Here is a 25,454-nt window from a genome sequence, read left to right on the forward strand (position 1 = left end):
AAATCTAGAAACTGTCACTAAAAAAGCAATGCAATTCAAATTATTTGAGGCAAATAATAAATTAGTAGTCAATGTGTATAGATGGGTACACTAAATATATAGGAAGGTTTACAATTAGAAATGAAGATGAACTCTGGGTTAAACATTGTGGGTGGGCAGATTTTGTTAGATGACCACTAATATCAAATAAGCTCTGATCATAAGCACTGAATAACAGTGGAAAAGGGAGTAGCAGTATTTAATATTTCTATGTCTTTTAATAGTTATATGAATGTCTTCCCAATAGAATATGATTAATTTAATCATAAATGTTGTATGAAAAAATTAAAAATGGGTATGGTAAAATAGGATTGTAGGCTTCTAGATAAGTAATATGTGATTTTCAGTACTTATTAAGGTCAAAAATGTTATTTTTGGACACATTTTTGAAATTATGATGGATAGCATACTTACTTTAGCCAGAAGTTATTGGTTGAAAGATGTATGTTTTTTATTACAATGAACCCCATGGCCAATTTAAGATGTTCCAAAAAATTAATTTCCATTACATTAGTGGTTTTCAATGATTCTAACAAATTTGATGTTTAAACAAGTGTAGTCTTCATACACACACACACACACACACACACACGTATATATGTATCTATATATGGAGAATTGTCTTCAGAATTCAAGTAATGCAAATGGTCCTTGATACCCACTTTTTTAAAAATAGAATTTTTGCCCCTACATAGTGATAATACTTGATCACTAAAGTATGTTAATCAAATCATTAGCTGAGTGATAACATATAGTATCCTAGCTGCTTATTGTGAAAGAGATTAAAGTTTCATTTCCCTTGCTATTTTATAAATTCTACTTATTCTATGAAGATTCTATGGAACCAAATAAGATGTCCCATTTATAAATTACACTGTTTATTCTTAAGGTCTCTTTTTTTTTTTTTTTTGATTGGTTAAATATAAAATGGCTCAGTCAGAATACAAAACTGCTACAGAGCAACAGTGACACTAATCTGGGAATATAACAAAGATAGGCAAAATTAAAGAATAAAATATAATGATTTAACTGTAATATGTAGGAGTTATGATTCAACAGACATCATTTTCATGGATAAAATTCTGTAGTTATGATGCCTACAAGGATACTTTTTTAATTGTAGTGTAATATTACTCCTAGTACTTTCCAGAAATGATGTGTTCAGAAGAATTGAATTTTGTGTGAGTTTTTGTATCACTTCTAGTCTTAAAATTCCTTCCCCTATTCTTCAAATTTCCTCTTCTTTTTCTCTTTGCTTTCTGAGTATGTTTTAGAAATGGATCTAGGTGCAGGTAAGATAAAACTCACCTCACTTTCATGCTCCTAAAATTCTTTTGCAAAGCATGTGCTTGGCATATTCCAGTTCAACAAACTAAGAATGTGTCATATCATATTTCAGTGAAGAATTTCTAGCGGGACTAATATGTTTAGGAAAATCACCAGTGAAACCTTTAAACAGTCAGATACTTAGCAAGTCTATTGAACTGGAATTTCTGTATGAAGGGCCTGAATAGTTCTATTTAAAAAAACAAAAAGCTCTCTGAAGAAGATTATAATATACAGACAGAATTGAGAATGCCTACTGAGATTGACAAAACCATATTGCTTCCTTTGTGGATTTATTACAAATGAAACTATTAAAGAATTATAAAGAGTTTTATTTCAATGCCTCAACAGTGAGCCAGTCTTGCCATTAGTCCTCTCATTAGGCACCACATATCATTGATTCCACCACTCTATTTTCTGCTAACCTATCACTTACTAAGATAATCACTTTCCACTTAGATAATCAGTCTATTGCTTTTGGGGAAAGTCAGATAGATTCAGATTATTTCTTGGTATCTTAAGGACCAGTTTCCCTTAGAAACAACAACATAATGTCATAAACCATGGGTGTCATAAGATGCCATAAAATGTCACATAATGTTATAAAACATCATACAATCTTTAGATCATACAACATAATACCAGTAATGGGAGGACATTTCCATGGGTAAAGAATGACAATGACTCCTTTTCCATAATGAAGTCCCTGACTTCCAACCTATTCTGGATATTCTACTTGAACAACCAGTCACAGTCTTCAAAGGATCTGACACAATATGTGACTTAGTTACCTGGAAAGGAGTCAGAAGTCCCTCTTTTGATTTATGGCAGAAGAATGTGCAAATTCAACTTCACAGAATTGTATAAAATGAGTTTAAATAGATATTCACTTAATCATTTTTGTTTCTAATCCTCTTGAATACATTACATATGGGATTACAATAAACATCAATAAAATGGCTAATACTGGATTTAAATTCTTATCAAAGCATGAAAGAATTTTATGATAATTAACTTCTTTTATCTATTTAATTTAACCTAGAAGTAATACTGTTTATCCTGAATTATTACAAAGGTCTCACTTTGAAAGTAATAACTTGGATTCCAGTCAATGTAGGCTAGGTCTTGCCATGCCAATTGTCATCACCCAAGTCTCAGGAACTTAATACAACAAAGGTTTATTTTTTTCTTATAGAAAGTATACTGTGGATCCAGTCTAGTCTAGAGGGCAATTGACATTTATATTTTCAGCATCTCCATGATAAAAGTCAACTCCTGGCTGTTAAAGTCCCAAACAATTTGGACTTTTACCATCTAAAAGATTTGGCCTCTTTTATTTGGCATGATGGAGGAAGATCACTTGAAAGTATCATATAAGAAATTAAATGTTCTCTGTTTTCAGTGACTTAGTTCTTATAGAAATAGGACTCTTGGCAGTCATCAAATCTCTAAAAATGAGTAAGAAAAAAAAAGTATGCGTACCAGCTTTAGCAAGTAAGTATACTGCATGAGATACACCTATACTAAAATATTACTTGTTAAATTTCTGAAGTTCATATTTAGATGGCATCTTGTACTTTGTTTGGAAATCCTACAGAGAGCCCAATAGTATAGAATATAGACAGCATTTTTGTTTGTTTTCTTATTGTAATAATGTGAGGGGTCAAAAAAAAAAAAACAAAACCCACAGCATATTTTGCTATGAGATTTTTCTTTACTATGAACTCTTCTAATTAAGGTTTGCATTTAATTTTTCAAGGCCAAAGACAAAATATTACGTTGTTTTAATAAATTTAGACATAGAGAACCCAACAGTGGATATAGTTTGTAGTTTAAAGGCTTTTTTCTTAATAATGTGATTTTAGGAAAATTCCCAAATTCCAATAAAGGAAATATCTACATTAACAAGTGAAATTTTCATTTTTTTCACGAGCTGTAACAGTTTGAAGTAAAATACGGGAGCAATCAGGTAATTTTCTAATGTAATTTTTTAGGTGGATTTGGTTCTGTTTCATAAAAACAGAGGTAACCTAAATGAGGAAAAAGTGCTATTCTTTTTTTAAGTACTTATCAGGAAGTGACAAGTAAAGAACTTGACTCATTAATCAATAGGACAAAGTCAAGGCTCATAGATGAACAAGAGTCAAAGGGAAAGTATCTGTCAGATTACCTTGAGGTAGTTCAGTTACTTTCCTTCACATAAACATGTATGTATTTTTCCTTATCTCCTGAAAGACAGTAAATGCTTAAACACACACACACACACACACACACACACACAGTATAGAAGACAGATATTTATTCCAGTTGATTATTCTCTTAGTATCACAATCCCATACTGCTGTCACCACCATCAGTCTAATGTATAGACACATGAACTCTAACCCTAGAGTATAGCAACTCAAAATGTGAGTTGTGGACTTGGACCACTATATAAAATGCTATTATTTCATGATAAGATAAATATAGAAATTAAGAGTAAATGCTTAGAAAAATTTTAAGATCTTTTATAACCAAAATACTTGTAATACTACTGCAGCTACAGTTTTTAAAAATGAATCTTATATTTTTGCCTTTGTTTTCTATACTTTTATTTTTCAGTATTTTACATGATATTGAGCCATGATGAATTAGATGTGAAGATAAATATTAATTTTTAAGAAAGTTTTCTTTACTATATAGCTTGAGAATCACTATGGTATATTCTTGGACAATGACTTATCCACATTGTTTGTCGAGTGCATGAATGAAAAATAATTCTAAAAGGATAAATATTTAACTAGAAATGATATATTAATAGTAATTTTAGTGGTGAGTGATGATCTAAGTTTGTAAACATAATGTGGAGTAGTGGGGTAAGTAATGAAATGAATACATTAAATTCTTCTTCTGGAAAAAGGAATGTTGGCAAATTATTAAAGTAAAAATAAATTTAATGATTGAGAAAAAATGAAAATACAAAGCAATGATTAATCATTGATTATGAGAGCAAGTATTATAAAATATATAAAATGAGGTCAGGATAGTTCTCATAGAAAAAAATTATGTATTGCTTTAAATGAATTTATTAGATTACAAAAAACTATAGTAATAATAATAATAATAAGCATTCAAGATCTAAACAAAACTGTAGCAGTTGTCCTCCAATCAATCAAGTATAAGAAGAAATTGGACAAGAGATAGGAAAGAAATATACCATTGTCTAAAACACATGCAATTTGTCTGTATTGCACACATACTATATAGTATACTTATCGAAATCCTTATTTAACCTAGAATTATTATTTTAAATTATACTGTAATGGACATTATAAATAAAAGTTAAACTTAGTTCTTGACAATAGGAGATCTATTCCCAAAATATGTTTTAAGTTGTTATTTCCTTAATGGCAAAAAGAAAGAAAAAAAAAAATCCTCATTTCTCCTAAAGAGATTATGTCTATTGTCAGTGACTGTCTAGAAGAGTGTAACCATATGTGATTTTGGTTTCTTTTCCATTATATTGTCTAGTTCAAATGGTGCTTGTAATATATAAATATTTTATTCTGTTATAATCCTGTTGAATGATTTTGAGATCTTAAATAATTACCATATAATTCCTTAGTTTATTTTAAACAGAATGTTTATGCCTATTATATCTTCAGAATCATTCACAATAAACTATTTGTGGAGAGTGCTCAGATTTGAAAAATTTTTTTGAAAGTTATTTTCTCAAATTTTAAAAGGTTGTACTCTCCCTCCCATCCATCCCTAAGGTGGAGGTATGGAAGATACAAATTTCACCACATTTCTGCAAACCAAACATTTTTGAGTGCCTTTCTACTTTACCTCAAAACTGAACCCGTATTATTTCCATCGCTAAGTAATAAACGTTTAAGGAAATTCATTCCATTGTTGAAAACATAATATGATCAGTGTAATGATTTTTGAGAAAGAAGAGAATTGGGGGTGTTTACATCTCACTTCTGTAATGAATGCGATAACAGAAGACTTTTCTGGTAGATGAGTGCCCTACCTGTGCTACCGTGGCTGCAACACAAAGGACAAGCTAGGTTTGTCGCATAAAAGAGAAAAATCCGTCTTAATTTGTACTTTCCCCTCAGGCTTCAAATCCATTTAAAAATGGACTAAAGCAATAACGAAAGGGATTTTGCACCCCAATAAAATCACCCTTTTGAATGACAGCTTTGCTGCTTGGGGAAAATTTATCATAATTCAACTGTTTCTATAATGAGGGGAAGCAAATGTAAACTCAGCTACCTGGACCCAGCCATTGAACTTAGATAATTATTTCCCAATCAAAAAAGAACATCCTGTTTTTCTTTGGCATGCTCTGGTGTCTGTTAGCTTGGCTTTTTATAGATTTAATTGAAATTTCATAATCACAGAGTTCAAATACAGAACAGATTTGAGTCAGTACTCTGGAACAATATCATTCCCTTAGAGCTCTCTCTGTTTAAAAGGGAAAAAAAAAAATTCCCATGCTTTTATTAGACTCCGTGCTTCTCCTGATCCTCAGTATAAGGCTCTGTGCTCTAAGGATACATGCTATTAAAGAAAAGCCCGAGGCAAAACTCAACAGGGAAGTGAGGCAGGTGAGCTCACCTAGATTATGGGTTTAGCGAGTTTATTGGAGAATTTAAAGAGAAAAAAATAGAATGAAAAACACTTGGGATTTAGCAAAAGCCAAAACGAATTTGGACCAAATCGGTCGTGAAACGATGTGTATTTTTAAAAGAAATGTAATCTGTGTTTCTGACTCATTTACAATGACCTTATCAAAATGTCATGTAATGAAAGTTATTCAGGGTCCAATAATTCTTTTAAGCTTCTAAATAGCATTTCAAAACATTTTTTTCTAGTTTGATTATAAATGAACTCAAATTCCAAAAGGTCCAGCAAGGTCAATAAAATTCTCAGGAGTCATCATATTGAAACAGAATTTAAACTCTGAAATTTTTTCCTTTCTAGCCTGAATCATTAAAGTGGTTCTGGGATGTTTAATTCAGTTGGAGACTTTAGACTGCATGATTACAGACAAACAAAAATCATGAAAAAGCTTCTAGGAACAGCTTTTAAAAATAAGTTATTTTGCACATTTATTACCCATTGCAAACAACAACAACAACAACAACAAAAACAAAACAAAACAAAACAAAAAGCTACCCAAATCACCTTCTAACCCTTCTACTCCACAGTGTAACAGTAGTTTCTCAGTGTTTCCTTGGGACTTAGAAGGCTGCCATAGGACACTTCAGCACTGTAGTAGAGTCCTGACGCTCACACATTTTCCATGTTTTATATCCTTTGTATTAGTTTGCAGAGAAAAACATTCTGAGATGGAGGTTATTGTGATAATTTAGTTGAAACCCTGCAAGTTAAAAAGGGATGTTGCATTACAGAAAGTTTAAATTTTCTGCCCAAGGGGACATTAATATTTGGTGGCAGAACTAGTGTAGATCCCTAAATGCATATGTAAACTTTCCGTAATGTGCTTCCTGGTTCTTGGCTTTACTCTTGCCTCTGTAAAATCTATTGCCCACTCAAGAGTGAGACTGATCCTCTAGATCTTATCATCTCTTGTTTAAAACTTCCCATTAACTATTAACTGGTTTCCTACTCCTTTGTGATTAAGCCCCTCACTCTGTCCTATAGGACCCTGTGATGATCTAGATCTTGGTACATTATCAATGCAATGTCCCATCACTTCAGAACCTGCTGACTTCACTCTCATCATTCTACCCCGTCTCCTCTTATTATTCCCAATCACCAATGACAGGGTGCCTCAGAGACTTTGAACTTGATGCTTCATTTGCATAAAGTACTTCCCTCCCCTCCATGTATCCCATGACCCACTCTCCCATGCAGGTCTCTTTTCAATGTCAGCTCCTCAGAGAGACTTTTCTTCCATCCCCTACACAAAAGGCATCTCGTTTTACCCTTTCTGCCTTGGTTTTGCTTAGTTTACTACCTATAACTCAATACCAGCTGATAGCATATGTATGTCTCTTTGATGATTGGTTTTTATCTGTCTCAATTACTAGAATATAATTTCTATGAGGAAAGAGACATTTTCCTAGCACACTGAATAGTGTCTAGCAGATATGTGCACTCCTAACTATATGTGGGCCTATGGGAAAGCATGCCTCAGTAGAGATCCACAGGATAGTCATATGAATGTGATTGAAAATATTCATTTTCCCCTGTGAGCCAATGCATGCTCAACATTTGCCCACATAACTACTCAGGCCAGAGTACTGAATTGCTAGACGATAACCGATGAAGTTGCTTCTACTTTTATACTCCAAAGTCATCAGCGACTCCATCCCTCATGCATCTATCAGTAACTCTGAGACAGATTCTCTCTCCAAATCCTTACTCAGCTATGAAGGAATTAATTCCTGGTCTTTTCATCTCTCTCATCTAAATGAGTCAAATTTTCCTCTTCCTGGGCTTGCTAATGTAAAAGTAACAATTACAGACATCTGTCACTAAATCAAAAGATGCATGTTGTTTTTACTAAGATGATAATGTGTTTCAGTAGGGAACTATGCAGATGAGAAAAATCAAGTCTCTGAGAGATGTGGATTCAGTCTCCCCCAAAACTGATCCCTACTCTTTCATTCACACTTGCTTGCTCTACCATCATCTATGGTTCTGTCATCAGGCCTCACAAGAGTTTCCTGCTCTCATGGTGCATGGTTCCAGTCTCAGCACCACCATCACCATGCTCCTTTGATTTAGTTTTATAATTTTATTGAATTTGGAATTCTGTTACACAAAACATCTTGTAGTCACCTATTAATTAGTCATTTCCAAAGGAAGCTACAATTGCTGCTCAAATCACTAGCAATCAAGGACAATGCAGTTCACCTTGAAGGGCAGAGAAGCTCTAGGACCTACTTCTATAATTGTAATGACAAAAGATTAAAAAGGAAAACTGGGAGTGAAAATGGAGATGTCACATCATCAACAAAAGATTTATGTAATAATACATTCCTATTCTTTATTTTTTTTTCAGTTACTTGTCCAGTATCTCTTTGAATTGAGAACCATGTTTAAACTTGGTTATAAATTCACTACAATTAGGGTAAAAGACTGGGTGCATTCAAAGATGAATAAGAAATAGCTGCTGGTCTTGTGGGAATGATAATGATGTAATGATAAATGCTTGAAAGAGGTATACATAGAGTATTTAAATTTAATAATTTTATTAATAAGGACTGAGAAATCATGAGACACATTTCAAATTCTTATCTGAAATATATATCCCCAAAAATACTTGACATTACCATTGCATTATCTTAGGATTTTGTACTTCTCATTACTCTCTATCACTTACGTATCAATCATCTTTGCTCTCTAGTTTGATAATGATGACCAAAAATACTGCAGTAGTGAGAAGTTATATTCTAAGTCTCCTCTATGGTCAAAAGGGTTATTTACGAGACTAGGAAAGGTTGCAGGTAATATCCATATCAAATAGACATATATGATAATGAAAAAGGGAACTCAATAGTAATTAGTTCCATTATTCATCCACATTCAGAAGCTGTGAATCTATACTTTTTACAAGGCCTTGTTTCTCCCTAGAAACAACAGTGTTTGAATTTGTCTCTGCACTGACCATATTAAAGGCTTAAATTTTCCAATCTTCCCCTAAGCCATAAGACGTGGGGAGAAAAAACTACAAGGATGCGTCTTAACCAGTTTCAATGGCATTTACCTGTGGGATGTTAGCATACAAAATCACCAACGAAGAGCAGCTGGATGTCAGCCAGCTACCAGTTTGGAAGCAATGCTGAGAGCAATTCACTTTTGTTAGTTTCGACATGTGGAGCTGATGGATGATGGCAGTACACTTGAGCAGCTGGCCATACAGGAAACTGAAATGAGTCTGGTCAAAAAACAGAAGATCTGCCTTAAGAACACCCAGAAGCACAATTTGCAGCCTAACTCTGGATTTCTGGAAAACAGAAAGAGCAAAACAAATTAATTTTTGGAACAATAATCACAAAGAAATCGGTGCAAGCCAAGTATTAGACAGCTAAATATCAAACACAGGACATTATTCACTTAGAACAGAGCAAAGGAATAACATCCATGACAAACCAGAGAGGTCAATGAAGACTCATCACACAGGTGGATAAATGTATCAAAGTCTTTCAGAGTTCTTCCTGGTAGCAGACAAGAATGATTGATTATTAAAAATGGAACTGTAAATCTAATAGCACTACTGGGAAACTATAATACCCTATTTTTTTGTTTGTGTTTCTTTAGATACCAGCCTTTGTTATGTTTAATGTGCTAGCTTGCATTCAATAGGCTAAACTTGTTGTGCAAACAAATGTTGGATTCCAGATTTCAGAAGTGAGGGCTATTTTCTGAATTAAGCCAAGGAAGCTGTTTGATGAATGAACCATGTTTGGAAACCAATTTCTTCATAGTAATATTTTAAAAGTGGAATATTCTCTAGAACATTGAGAGAAATACACAAGGACTTTACATGAAGTTGCAAACATAAACTATATAGAACACATTGAAGGCAGCTTTGGAAACTAAAATAAGAAAGTAAAACTGAAATTTCAAAGACTCCAATGCTAGCCAGGCTATAATAAGACATGTTAATTCTTATGCTGTATGGTATCAGAGAAGGCCAAATGAAGCACTGATACTGTTATGGGCTGAATTGTGTCCCTTAAAAATTGTAAGTTAAAGCCTTAAACTTCAGTAACTCAGAAAGTGATTTTATTTGGAAAAAGACCCTTTAAAGTCATAATCGTGTTAAAATAGGGTCCTAGGGTGGACCCTAATCCAATAACACTGGATCTCTTTATAAAGAGAGAATAAAACACAGATAAGTACAGAGAGATCACCGAAAACATAGTTAGGAGGCAGCCATCCACAGGCAAAGGAGAGAGGCCTCAGAAGAAATAATCCAGCTGACATCTTGATCTCAGACTTCTAGCCTCCAGAACTGTGAGAAAATAAATTTCTGTTGTTTAAGCCACCAGTGTATGGTACTTTGCTACGGCAGCCCTAGGAAATAATATAGAGACTTTCTTCCTTGCTCAGCAGTAAAGGGTCAGTACCTGTTCCATGGTGATAGTGGAAAAAATGTTTTCACAGTTAAGGGGTAGCCTTACTTCCACACTGGGGTGGTGTCAAGGAGGGCAAGTGGAAAGTCAAGAATTTCACTACCAGCCAGAGTGAAAGTGACCCCAATCACAGAGGCCACATGGGGAGCAGAAATAAGATACTTACTCCCAGACAGGGTGATATCACAGAGGCCTGTGGAAGCTGGAACTCTCCTACCCTCACTAGTAATAACCAGGTGTCAACTGAGGTATAGTAGAGAATCTGGAGATTGGCAGAGTGAAAAAACATTGACCAAATTATATGCTGTCAAAAAGGACTTTAGTTAAAATGAAATAATATAAGTAAGATTAAAAAAAAAGTAAAAGGAAGGGAAAAGACAGGCCATGCTACGTTAATCAACAGAAAACAAGACTGGTTATATTAATATCAGATAAAGCAGACACTCTGGAACAAAAAATTACCAGGGAGAGAATGAGACACTGAATCCTGCAAGAAGACACAAAAATCATAAATGTGTATGCACCAAACAATGTAAGTGAAAGAGGTGAAGTAAAAACCAAAAGAAGAAATAAATTTACAATTATAACTGGAGATTTTAACACTTCTCCTTCAGTAGTTGACAGAACAATTATACAAACAAGTCAGCAAGATATAGAGGATCAGAAGGTCACTATAAACTAACAGGATCTAATCAACATTCAGATATGATAATATAATACTCAACCTGACAATAGCAGAAAACATTTTTACAAGGGCCTATGGAACACATACCAAGGTAAACCATATCTTGAGACAAAAGGAAAATCTCAACACATTCAAAGTAAACAAATTATTCAGGGTATATTCCATTATCATAGTGTAACCAAACTAGAAATCAATAATAGAAGAGTGAAAGGAAAATCTGTAAATACCTGTAACTAAACAATTCACATCTAAATAAGCCATGAGTCAAAAGGAATCTCAAGTGAAATAAAAATTACACTGAGTTGAATGAAAATGAAAACACAGCATATCAAAATGTGTTGGATGCAACTAAAGTAGGCAGAGAGAGTAATTTATAGCACTAAATACTTATATTAGCAAAGAAGAAATGCCTGAAATCAATAATATAAGTTCCTATCACAAGAAACTAAGATATTAAGAGTAATATAAACCTAAAGCTAGCAGAAGGAAGGAAATAATAAAGATGAGAAAAGAAGTCAATGAAATTGAAAAGAGAAAAATAATACAAAACACTAATAAAACAAAAACTGTTTCTTTAAAAGATTAATAAAACTGATCAACCTCTAGCAAGACTAATAGAGTAGACAAATTATCAGTATCAGGAAGGAAACAAGGGATATAACTACAGACACTGTAGACATCAAAAGAAAAGAAAGAGAACACTATAAATTATTCTACACACATACATTTGACAACTTAGATGAAACGGACTACTACACCCAAAAGCACAAGCTACCACAACTCACCCAACATATGATAGATAATTTAAATAGCCCTATAAGAATTGAATTCACAATTTTAAAAACTCTCCAAAAAGAAATCTCCAGGGCCAAATATTTTCACTGGAGAATTCTATCAAATATTTAAAGAAGAATTAACATCAAGTCTACTCTTTCAGAAAATAGAAGAGAAAACATTTCTGAATCCATGTACAAAGTCGTATTATTCTGATACCAAGACCAGAAAGAGATAATATAAAAGAAAAAAGAAGAAAACTATAGATCATTATTCCACATGAACTTATACATCAATGTCCTTAACAAAACATTAGCCAATAAATTCAGCAATATGTAAAAAGAATAATACAACATGACAAAGTGGGGTTTATTCCAGGAAAGTGAAACTGGTTCAATATTTAAAATTCAATCTATGTAATTAATCATACTGACAAGCTAAATAAGAAAAATCTTATGATTACATCAATTGCCAGAGAAAAAGCATTTTAAAGTATTAACATTCATTTATGATAAAAAAAAAAAAAACTTTCAGTAAACTAGGAATGTGGGAGCAATTTCCTAAACTTGATAAAGAACTTCTGCAAAAACCCTTCAGCTAGTATCACATTTAATGATTATTGAATGAGTTTCCTCTACAATTATAAACAAGGCAAGGATACACTAGTCAACCTAATAATGGAGTTCTAGCCAGTGCAATAAAGCAAGAAAAGGAAATGGGGTGATGGAATAGCTCTGTATTTTGTTTGGGGTGGTGGTTACACAAACATACACATGTGATAAAATAACAGCATACCATTAAGCCAACCTGATCTTGATACTTTAGTATGGTTATGCAAGCTGTAACAATTGGGGGAAACTGGATGAAGGGTACATCAAACCCCTCTGTATTTTTTCAACTTCTTGCAAATCTATAATTATTCAAAATACTTTTTTTTTTTTAAAGACCACAAGTCACAAAATCAAGAAAAGTTAATTTTAGAGCCTAAACAAAATCACAAAAATTGGCAGCCCTAATATTTCAGAAAAAATATTAGAAAAAATACCACCAATGTGGTGAAGGTAGGTTATCTCAAAGGCTCTAGGATTTAAGACATATGTTTAAGTATGTGTGTGTATTTATATATATATAAAATTTAAGGATCCTCCAGAAGAAAGATAGAAGGCAACATATATTCATATGTTCCATATTATTAAATAATATTTTCCCAGGGAATTGAATTGTAAATTATCATACATCAGGTAATGTAAACTACTGATTGTGAAGTATCACTTAAATATCTGCCTTAGATAAGCACTATAAGTACCTAAATAAAACTCTAAGTATAAATTGCTGGAGCAGAAGAAACACAGAAAACGCTGTGAAGTTCAAATAAAACTAAAACAAAAAATAATTCTATTTAGTCAAATCTAGATACATTTAGAGAACTAGTTTTCAACTTTTCAGCCTTCATAGGAAATGTAACAATGTTATGCTTAGGGATCTTGTCCAGAAAAAATGAAAAAGTAACCATCTGCACTAACATTTTAGGTAAGCTTTTCCTTACCCACAGATTAGGTTGTTTGCCCCTGGTAAATATTTCCATAAAATTTTACACTTCTTTTTAAACTTACTAACTTTATAAAATAATATAGTTAATAACTGTCTTTCTTAATGGTCTATATGTTTCTTGGGAGATGGACAAATAAATATACTTCTATATATTGACTGATAATCAATTGAGCAATATATAGATATATATTTACCTCATTGCGATCCCCTAAAATCTAACACACTGAATTGTATAGTGTATATACTCAATATGTGTGGAACCAATTATTTTTCCCAACTTAACAGATGAAAATTTCAAGCTCACTAGTTAAGGAAGGTCTAGCCCAAGGTCAAAGTTAAGAACAGATGTTAAAAAATGAAGGTAAAAACAAAAGGTTAAGAATGAAGTTACAAAGGAAAAATAGTAAAGGTGGAGATATTTTAATAGTTTATATTTAGCTCAGGCCAGTACCTCTTTATTGAGGGTCTGTTACATGCAAGATAATGTTTTTGCTGCCTGGTCTTTTGAATTTAGAAATATTAGAAATCTTAAATGGCAGGAACCATACCAAAACTATAAACATTCATGATCTCTCATGTGAAAACTTCAGCGAAATGGATGGTTTCAGAGTTGATATTTAAATAAAAACAAATGTTGTGTATTTATATGTCTTCTGTTTCTCTAAAGAAAATGAAAAATTCTGCATATGGTTTTGTCTCTCTTTAATAAACTACAGTATAACCTATAGATAACAGTTTTTTTATATATTTTAAAACCTAGTTAATTAAAAATTAAATGTGCTCTACCTGGAGTCTAGCAAATAAAATTCTCTTTCTACCTTTAAACTGAAGGTACATAATAAGAAATTAAAAGGAATTTTATTAGACACTAACTGTTATGTCCTTTAAAGAAATCAGCTATGTATCCTGATTCTCTTACATAAAAAAGCCAAAATTTTCCAGTGTCTGAGTGAAAACTGAGATGCTTGAATATGAATTCAGACAATGCAACTCAGCAAAAAGAACTCTGCACATAGAATCAGAGACCTAAATTCTCTTCTGTCATTCTCAAGGTCGCAAAGAAAGTTCCATGGCAATTTTAATTTTGCTTTCCAGGGTTTCTAGTTTCTCAGTTGCACAATGATGGAATTCTTGCTTAATCTTTCCTGTCTGAATCCATAGTGTTTAATGAGGCACAGGAGAGCTGAGGAAGTAAATTACTCTCAATTCATCATTCATTTATTCACTCACTCACATAATCATTCATTTGTTCATCAAACATTATTGAGCAAAGTATATTTGCTCAAAGATTAATAAGATTAATAAGATACTTTCCACTGACACATCTGCAAATAGATAAATCCCATTAAAAAGCTGTATGAAGGTGGAAAAACTAACTCTGAAGCAGTTAGAGGTTTCTACTTTGAAGCTTAACTCAAGATCTAGAATATGGTATTTATTTATTATTTAATTCAGTTCCATAAGTAAAGTGAGCATTTATTGAGTGCCAAATTTATGACAGGCAGTGAGTGGGCCATGTGCTGGGGAGACAAAAATAACTGCAAACAGGCCTCTGTCATTAGAAGTTTATGGGCTACAACTTATAACAACGTGTTATATATTTGAGTGCAGATTGCTGTAGATTCAGAGTTGGATAATCTAACACGAACCAGGAGTGAGAGGTCAGGAAAGGCATCACAAAAACACATGCTATTTGGGTCTGACCAGTCAAGTTTAGAATTAATTGTAGAGGTATCTACTCCATCCATAATAACACTTAGACTTCCCTTGGAGAACACCTTTCCTGCCTCATTAATCCACTGTCCAAGTGGTGCTCTATCCGAAATTCCACAGATAAATATATGATTGAACTCAATCACTGCATGGGATTCTCCTTGCTACAGTTACTCTTCAATAGTAAGCATATTATCCAAGCCTATTATTCCAGCAGCCCAGTTCACAAATTGACTCTGGGGTGGGTGAAGAACAAAATTAGTTCACACAGATTGACACTCAACATTTGCATAGATGTTACCAAAAAGAAACTGGGCTTGAATCCACTATATTGTAGGCCAGGAGCTACTGGAAGCCATCCTGCCACAACATTTGACCATGTGAAGGTCAAATAGAAGAAAGTAGAACCAAGAGCTGGAGTGGGCCAGGGTATAGGTGAGAACAACACAAAAAAAGCACTTAACATAGAGAAGGTGTAGATAGGTGGAAGACTAAGGAAGGTACAAGAGACAGTGATTTTTTTCCATAAATATTAGAAAAAAAATGACTTTGGAGGATATCAGCAAGATTGTGGTGCAGAAGAGTCTTTAGCAGTAGAGTGACAATGTGATTTTTTAAACAGATTTATCCTTTGTGTAATGAATGAAGTGAAAGAAGACTGAAGACAGGTAAATGAGTTAAGATGCTTTTGATGTCATCCAGGAAAGAAAGATGAGAGTCAAAATGCAAGTGGAAAGAAAGAGAAGGGGAGAAATGGCCAATATCACAAAGGTAGAATTAGCAGGAAGTGGGAATTGAGAGTGATAGGAATACAGGCTGGATTCCAAGTTGTTTCTTGAGAGAAAGAATGAATAACGAGAACAATCACCAAAATAGGAAGTACAAGAAAAGGAACAAGCCTGGGTGAAAAAGATATTGAGTTCTGTTTCAATCACACTAAGCTTTAAGTACTTTGACTTATGCAAGTAGAAAGACTCAATAGGTAATTTACAGGTTGTTGCAGGAGATGAGGTTTTGAAGTCTTTTACAAATCAGCTGTAAATAGTTACATATATAGATGAGTTAAAATGGAGCGAGTATGCATCATAAGATGAAAGAAGTTAAGATTGTGATTCCCGGAAAGAAAATAATAAAATATAGTCAGAGAGCCAAGAGAAACTTGAATCCTGGAAACCAAGGGGAAGAGAGAATGGATCTAGGAAGGGATAATCAATACTATTGAAAAACAGCAGAATTTTTTTTTTAAGATAAACAAATAACCATCATTGTATTTGCAATAAAGACATTTTGGCAATCTTGTTGAAACCTGATTTTTTTCCACTAGATTCAGGACTACAGGTGTGATGAGGGAAATGGAGACTTTAATGGTAGAACTGTAGTTCAATAACTCTGGCAGTAAAATGACAGATATAGATGGTAGTGGCTTGAAGGTGTGGGATAGAAAGATATTGATTTAGAATTTTTGTTTGCTAGTTAATGTAGAAGGCAGTTATATTTTTATGCTGCCTGGGAAGACCCAGCAGGAAAACTACAGAAAAAAATCTGGGAAAGAAAAGGTATAACTGTTAGAGTGAGGTCCCTGATGAAGCAGGAGAGAATGAACTCCAAAATGGGAGATTAGAGGGAGGAATTAAGAATGGAAAACAGGGGTAGGTTTGGGGTTAACTGAGTAACCTGGGCCTGGGTATGGTGGTGGGAGGATAATGTGATAAAGATGTGGGAAATGGAGAGGTATACCAACACAGGGAACTGAAGATAGTTCTTGCCAATGAATGAATTTAATGAGTGAATGAACACAAGAAGGAATGAAGTGCAATTTGAACTGGAAATCTGGGGACAACTAGTGTCCTGCAAGTGAATGAAGAGCGTTTTAGGCAAACGTAAGAGCGTATGCAAAGATTCAAAAGAGTAACAGACTTTCCAGATTTCTACCCGGTGGTGTAAGATACAAAGAGTTGAGTGTACTTTAGGGTGATGGTGGAAAATAAGACTGGAAAAAATTTCTAGAGATAGACTGTTGGACATTTAGAACTAGATAGTACGTATTTTCACCTGTTCTAAAGAATACGCAGAGGAAGGACTGTGTCAGATTTCTTTTTAGAAACATTATACTAGCAGCTAGGCAAAAACTCATTAGTTGGGATGGAGAAAAAAGGTTAGATTCCCAAGGCATTTTTGAGATAGAATCTACATTTGATAACCGAATAAATGTGAGTCATAAAGAAAGGAATCAGTAGAGCATGACCCTAATAGAAGAAAGAGCATTTTGAAGGTATACATTTAAAGAAAGCCCACCTGGATTCTCTGCTCAAATAAAAATAGGCTTATTTCAAACAGTCAATTCATAAGGTAAATCTAGTATGTATTTACCATATATTTAAAAATAATTTTAAGTGCCCATGATCTTCCAGACACTCTACAAAGCACTGAAGATATAAATAAAGCTCACCTCCTGCTCTCCAACATCTTCATAGCCTTTTAGGAAAAGCAGTGAATAAATAAAAATGAAATGATGCAACACTAGAAACATGCATATGGTAGTGTGAGAGCAAAAAGAGACTGCCTGACTGCTTATGTGCCCGAGGAAAAGTTTCACAAAGATGAGTTTGAATGGTGGCTTGGAGGATAAACTGTAGTTTTTATAGGCAGATAAAGGGAAGGAATGATAAGAAGAGTAGCAGGGGAAGTAGACCACTCATTCGAACAGAAAAATTCTTTCAAGGGCAAGAGAGAGTAGCAAGCTTTTGGAGGGTGTTATTTGGGGGGAGTATCAGGGTGTGACTCTGAATGGGCAAAAAAGTGTAGGCACGAAAAGTCTTGAATGCCATGACCTTGTCTTTTTCCCTGATGACCAAAATGCTACTGATGATTGTGATAATAATAGGGCTACAATTAATATTTATCATGTACTTAACCATGTGCCAACAGTTGTGCTACTACAGATTTATAGAAATTAATTCAATTCTTTCTCCCAGTCACCCTGTAAGTCCAATATTAATACCACTTTGCATATTAGGAAAATGAGAATCAGAGAGGGTAAATAAATTGCCCCAAATTCACCAACTAGTTAGTGGAGAAGCCAGCATTCAAAGCCAAGTTGTCTACTTCTGTAACATTAACCACTTGATCAGACTGCCCCTGACAGAGATGGGGAAGACTTTAAAGACGATATAATCAAATCGCCTATTTGAAAAAGTATCTCTGCAGTTGAAAAAATGGCTTGAATATCAGGAACTGGTTATTAAAAAGTTCCTGCAGTGTTCCAGGCAGCCAAACATAAGTATGGTCATGGCGATGAGAATAAAGGACAGATCTGAGACTATTTGAGGACACAAATTGGCAGAATCTGTCAACTGATTGTGGTTTTTAGGATTGGGACACAAAGGGGAGAAAAAAGGATGATATATAGGTTCCAAAGAAGAAAACAAAAAATAGAAATGGTTTAGTAGGACCAGATGAGAAATTTAGAGCATTTTATCTGTGAGTGGTCTGGACAATACCCAAGCAAAAGTCAGTAGTTCACAATTATACTTACAGGATGAGTCTGTAGATGTAAGAGAATGGTTAGGGCTTTGCATGGGGACTAAGAAATCATCAAAGTAGAACAGATATTTGAAAATATGAGTGTAGGCATAATTTTATAAATAACGGTGAAGAATAAAAAGAGAAAAGAGCTAAATTTAGATCATTTGAGGGGGGCAGCTCACAAAATGATGTGAATTAGACTTGCAAGAAAAAACATGGATTAGAAAGAAAATCAGAGGAGAGAGATGTCCTAGAAATAGAACAGGTAGCAGGAAAAGACAAATTGTAAGGTCCAAGGTTCTAGGATTCCTTAACAGTGTCCTTTACAATTGACAGTGATGAGGTCACCAATTAAATAATCTTTTGAACTGCACTAGCTGGAGATACTTGTGGTCTTGGGCTACTAAAGTATCTTCCCTGAGCAGCTCATTGCTGTTGATGGAGGAAGCTGGCTGACGGATGCACAAAGATGACAGCTATGCCGCCAAGATACCAAGAGACTCTCAATGTTCTCGTCTGGCCTTGCCCCCAGATGGAGCTGTGTGCTTATCAGTAGAACTATAAAATGGTGTAGCATGGAGTGAGGAAAGTTTCTTTAACTAAGACCATTTAAAAACTTGTCAAGGCAGCATTTTTCTTCTGAGGTAACGCGTCTGTTCTCTGTCATAACTTGACCAGTATTAAGTGAAAGCTTATTCTATGCTTTATACAGGGAAACACCTTCCAGTGTTCACTGTAAGAAGGAGGTTCTCAGAAGGTATTAATAACCTGCTCAGTAATTTCCCAGATTTAAATTACTTAAAAAAAAAAAAAAAACCCTCTCATCTAATATGTATTCAACATAGGATATACAACTTCATGAGAATTCTACTGTTTGTAAAGGCCCTTTCAAATGCAATGGAGGCTAGAAAGTACAATCATAAAGTGACATTGGTTTCTACAAACCAAACAAGAATTTGGTCTTCTTTGTTCAAGGTCATATATATTATTCAATTAAGTGCCTAGATTAAGGAGGGTATGCCGATATACACATGCTTTATATTTGCAGAGCCACACATGTATATTCAAAGAACTGAAGAATTCAGAAAACATGAAGTGTAGGTATAAATTTTTCAGAGCTATTAATATTTCATGTGAAATTTTGATCTTTAGCTGTTTCTTTTATAATCGGTACTACCAGATCTCATATTTATGTCTTTCATTCCCTTTTCTCACTTTGAAATGGTTGATATATTTACATGAAAATGACATCTTTGTTCCTTAGAAAATCATCCGTGGCTTACTCTCTGCCCAGAATAATCCTATATTTGTGACATCTTAATCACCTCCACAGCAACCAACTGTGAGGACAGAAACAGGATTAAAACTTCAAGTGGGAAATAAAAAGTGGAATTGAGGAGCTCTTCAAAATCAGTTTTTTTTCAAACTGAATATCCTGAGGAATACGAAAAGATTTTCCAACAAGGGCTATAAAAATACAGAGAAAATACAGCAGAACTGTTTATCAAAGTTTGCCTTGGTATGTCAGCAGGTCCTTTAGAACTGACAGTGCTGATCTAAACGTTTTGATAATAATAGAAGTGTTAACAGTGACAGGAACAAATAATATTAAACACTGTCAACTATAACATTTCATTTTCACTGGCCTGATGTCACTGCTGCACAGAAGAATGAAATTGAGGAAAAAGAAATTTAACTATTGAGTCATCAGAAATAAGGCTTTTGTAACAACATTGGCAAAGGTCACACTGACATAAAAAAAAAAGGGAGAGAAAAGAAAGAAAGGGGAGAAGTTAAGAAGGAATGAAAGGAGGAAAAAAAAAGGAATTCAATCATGACCCCCATGTGTAATAGTGACTGAAAAAAATTTTTTACAGGATACATACAAACAAATATGTAATAAAGAAAAAATTATTTTTAATATTATTTAAAAAGAGTATCTTCTTACAAATGCATAGGAACCAGATGTTGATCTCCATCTCACGACTATGAACAAAAAAACAAATCCTAGTCTATTTACTGAGGAGAAATATGTGAACTTGGAGCTAGATTTCTCAGCCTTGTCCTAAAGGAACATAGCATTATTCACATAAACTTAACATAATTGATTGCTTGAGAACATTTGCTCATTAAATATTTAAGTGACTTGTGATAATACATTCATCTGTAAAATCCATTATGAAAGTGTATACTGTTACAAAGCCCATAAATAGTTAAATTTTAATATTTGTTTGATGTCTTTATTCCACAGTTTAAAGTAAATATAAAAACATATGTAGTATAATCAAAGGTATGTTCCCAAACATATGACTATAAGATTTTCACTAATTGTCCAATGGAATAATCAAACGATGTTCTGGGCCAGTTTCAATATGTAAACTTTTAGGATGTAGATAAAACAGTGAAACATTTTATAGATATTAACTTTATTAAGTTAGTTATATGAACCTGTTAATATATAATCTAGTAATTCAGATGTACATTTCCACTGTTCACATTTCAAGCATTTTTTCTTAATTTACAGTCACCCATCATCCCACACATCTATTGAATCATCTAGCAAAGAGCATGTCATGTTAATTGCCATCTATGTTATTTAAGTTATACTTTTTGAATTCAAGTGCGATGTTACCTAGAAACACCTAAACCACAAGTACATGATTATGAGCAACTTTTAAAACATTTTCCCTGTTAAGTATATATTTGTGATCTCATTAGAATTGTTTAGTTTCATTTTTGATATTGAACACTAATCATACATTTTTCTTAAATTTCTAAACTCTCCCTCTTCCTCACTTTTTAAAAATTTTGTCAAGTCATCTGTATTAGCATATACAACCTTTGAATTTACTTCTGATATGTCTTCCACAAACATTAAATTATTCTAAAAGTTAAGAGAGTTGAATGGTTTGAGATTTGTAGAGGCCCAAATTAAAGGCAAATTACTATTTTCTGAGGCATGTCTTTGCAAAAGACAATTTCTGATATATACACATATGTATATATATTTAGAAAATTGAGAGGCCTATAAATGCGAAAATATGAATAAAAGAATAATAAAATCAGGGGCAAGCTTTACACACAGAATTACAGCCCTATGTATTAGTATGACACATGGGCTAATAAGCCTTAATTTCAGCTCTAAATTTTGAATCAAAAAAAAAAAAAAAAAAAAAAAAAACCAAAATGCAAAAAGAACAGCCTTAGATCCAGAATTCCTGAAATAGTAAAATAATGGTTTGAGAATAGCACTTTTGAATTTTCATAGTGGAAGGGAGTTCTCTGATGATTTTCTACTATCTGATGTACATATCTTAGAATATGGAGGCTTCATTGTAACTTTCCATTGTATTCTAATATACTACTCCCTTTGATTATTTGCATATCAGTTGAGCTCCTGCTGTGTCCTTAACACTGTTCTAAGCTCTGAACTCTAGTGAGGGTGCATTTTCTGAGATTTAGAGCTCCAACTTTGGGCTCATGAAGACAGGAGCAAGTCACTTAAATCAAGGGGATAGAACTGTCTCATTCTCCATTCTCTCTTCTTAACAAAGCCCTTCTGTGCCTAGCAGGGGTGGAGGGGCAGATGCTGCTCCTAGAATTTTTTTTTTCCTTTACCCTTTAAATGTCTCTCTGAAGATATCCACTAGCACAGAATGTGGTTTTAAGGACAATGACTAAACACTACAACTTCCACAGTTGACATCATGATGAAGTTGAATTTGGTTCTGATAGAGCCTGATTCTGTCTAAATTTGGTTGAACCCAGGGGGTCCAGCACAAATAATACCCCAGTGTTTACTAACTCTCTCAATCTCCAACCTCCTTCAGAAATTCCAAGCTCTCCACAATGTATGCCTTGTACAGGCGTAGCTCTCTGCACTCAACCTCAGAGCCCTGACCCTGTCAGGGCTTATTAGAGGTCATGTACCAGATGCTGCTCATCAAATGGCTGAAACATGATAGTGAATTGAGTCTCACGCCACGTAGCATGTTGTTCTCTCTAAATTCACTACCTCACTTGCACGCTCTTCAACTTTTAGGGCAGCCTTTGTTTTTTCTACTTAAATGGCCATGGCACCTCAGTACTTTTTTCTTTGACATTAAAAGATGATTCCTCTGAAGAAAATAGATGGGAAGAATAGGTCATAAAGGTCAGGACAGCTTCATGGATTTCACCATCCACACTCTATGAAAGTGGAGATCTCTATATTGCTCTAGCAAAATCAGTAAGGCTGGAGCGAGAGTCTGAGATGATGCTGTAAGCTATCATTATTAACAGGATAGTATAGCTTAGCCAAAGAGGGTCAGCAAAGTCACTTCTGTACCCACCAGAAAGATTCAGCTACAGCTGGGCAAAGATGTTGAAACTTTGATAGGGTAGAGGAGAGGAGTGGGAAGAGTTGCCGAGGAAGAAAACATTTCAGGGTATCTTCCCTGACAAGGTGCTATTTTTATAAAGAGAAAATGGGCACTGGAGAAACTCTGCAGATACAGATACAGTCTTAACCAAGAGATTAACACTAACAACATCAAAAATAGAACAAAGCAATTGATAGGATACAAGGGAGAGAACACAATAGACAGACACAAACTGAGAAGCATGCCACAAAATAAGTAGACTGTATTCTTTAAACTGCCAAGAACATAAAATACAAAGACTAAGGAACTGTCTCAGATTAAAGGAGACTAAAGAGTAGAAAACGAAATGCGTCACAGGCATGGGCTGCTCTCTGGGTGATAAACTGACTAAAGTCTATGGATTGCATAATAATAATGTATCCTTGTGTATTTCCTGATGGTGATAAGTGTGCTGTGTAAGTATATAATATTTTTTTTTTTTTTTAGGAAATACATGCTGAAGTCTCTAGGGGTAAAAGGGCCTCGGATATTCTCAAAGAGTTCTGAAAAGTAATGACATTTATACAGAGAGTGAGGAAGAATAATTAAACATGGTAAAATGTTAACGTTTGAGGAATGTGGGTACGTGATATTATTTTGAAAGTTAAAAAGTTAAAAAAAATTACTCAGAAGTGCAATTGATTACATTAGAAATGTTGGCTTGAACTATCAAAGGAACTATTTCAAGGCTATGATTTACAATTTTCATTGACTTCCTTGACATCTTTTTTTTTTTACATTTTTTTATTGAGTGATAGTCATTTTACAATATTGTGTCAAATTCTAGTGTAGAGCACAATTTTTCAGTTATACACGAATATGTATATATTCACCGTCACAATTTTTTTTCCGCTATGAGCTACCACAAGATCTTGTATATATTTCCCTGTGCTATACAGTATAATCTTGTTTATCTATTCTGCATTTTAAAATCCCAGTCTGTCCCTTCCCACCCCCTGCCTCATGGGCAACCACAAGTTTGTATTCTATGTCTATGAGTCTGTTCCTGTTTTGTATTTATGGTTTCTTTTTAGATTCCTCATATGGTATTTTTCTTTCTCTTTCTGGCTTACTTCACTTAGAATGACATTCTCCAGGAACATCCATGTTGCTGCAGATGGCGTTATGTTGTTGGTTTTTATGGCTGAATAGTATTCCATTGCATAAATATACCACTTCTTCTTTATCAAGCCATCTGTTGATGGACATTTAGTCTGTTTCCATGTCTTGGCTATTGTAAATAGTGCTGCTATGAACATTGGGGTGCAGGCGTCATTCTGAAGTAGGGTTTCTTCTGGATATATGGCCAGGAGTGGGATTCCTGGGTCATAAGGTAAGTCTATTCCTAGTCTTTTGAGGAATCTCCATACTGTTTTCCACAGTGGCTTTCCTTGCTTCCCTCTCCCACTCTTAATGATTTAGATGTCTTCTTTTACAATTTTGTGTTTATTCTTTTTGTAATTCATGGCAGTTACCTCCTTTCCAGTTCTGAGTTTCTCATTTGTGTAGCATCCTGCTTCTTTTCTATTTAGAGTAGACCTGTCAATATTTCTTTTAGCATGGGTTTAGTGTTGCTAAACTCTTTTAGTTTTTGCTTGTCTGTGAAGTTCTGTATCTCTCCTTCTATTCTAAAGGATAGCCTTGCTGGATAGAGTATCCTAGGCTGCATCTTTTTTTCATTCAGGACTTTGAATATGTCTTGCCACTCCCTTCTGGCCTGTAGTGTTTGTGTAGAGAAATCAGCTGAGAGCCTTCTAGGGGTTCCCTTGTAATTCACTCTTTGTTTTTCTCTTGCTGCCTTTAGAATCATTTCTTTATCCTTGACTCTGGCCATCTTGATGATGATATGTCTTGGGTGTGGGTCTGTTTGGGTTCTTCCTGTTTGGGACCCTCTGAGCCTCCTGTACTTGGATATCTGATTCCTTTAGGTTTGGGAAGTTTTCAGTCATGATTTCTTCCAGTACCTTTTCAATCCCCTTTGTTCTTTCTTCCCCTTCTGGAACCCCTATTATGTGTAGATTGGCATGCTTTATATTATCCCATAGGTCCCTTATATTGTTTTCATTGTTTTTCATTGTTTTTCTCTCAGCTGTTGTGATTGGGTGCTTTCTGTTGTCCTGTCTCCTAGGTCACTGATTTGTTCCTCTGCATTATCTAGCCTGCTTTGTACAGACTTTAGGTCAGCTCTCATCTCGGCAAATGAGTTTACTAATTGTACTTGATTATTCTTTATGGCTTCTATTTCATTTTTGACATATTTTATGTCTTTAAACACTATTTCTTTTAGTTCCTTCAGTACTTTGATCACTCCTTTTTTGAAATCTTGATCTAGTAGGCCATCAA

General features: G+C 34.2%; 1 long non-coding RNA gene across 2 annotated transcripts in view; it reads right to left on the reverse strand.

Moving 5' to 3' along the window:
• Positions 1-4,387: 4,387 nt before the first annotated feature.
• Positions 4,388-25,454, reverse strand: part of LOC123619752 (uncharacterized) — a 783,931-nt gene continuing 762,864 nt past the window's right edge. For both annotated transcript variants that reach the window (XR_006728403.1, XR_006728402.2), the window contains exons 6-7: positions 9,092-9,331; positions 4,388-6,736 (exon numbers count right to left, since the gene is read on the reverse strand). This is a non-coding gene — a long non-coding RNA (uncharacterized LOC123619752). The remainder of the gene's footprint in view (positions 6,737-9,091; positions 9,332-25,454) is intronic.

The sequence above is a fragment of the Camelus bactrianus genome, chromosome 8 (assembly GCF_048773025.1).
Source record: "Camelus bactrianus isolate YW-2024 breed Bactrian camel chromosome 8, ASM4877302v1, whole genome shotgun sequence".
In the NCBI taxonomy this organism is placed as follows: Eukaryota; Metazoa; Chordata; class Mammalia; order Artiodactyla; family Camelidae; genus Camelus; species Camelus bactrianus.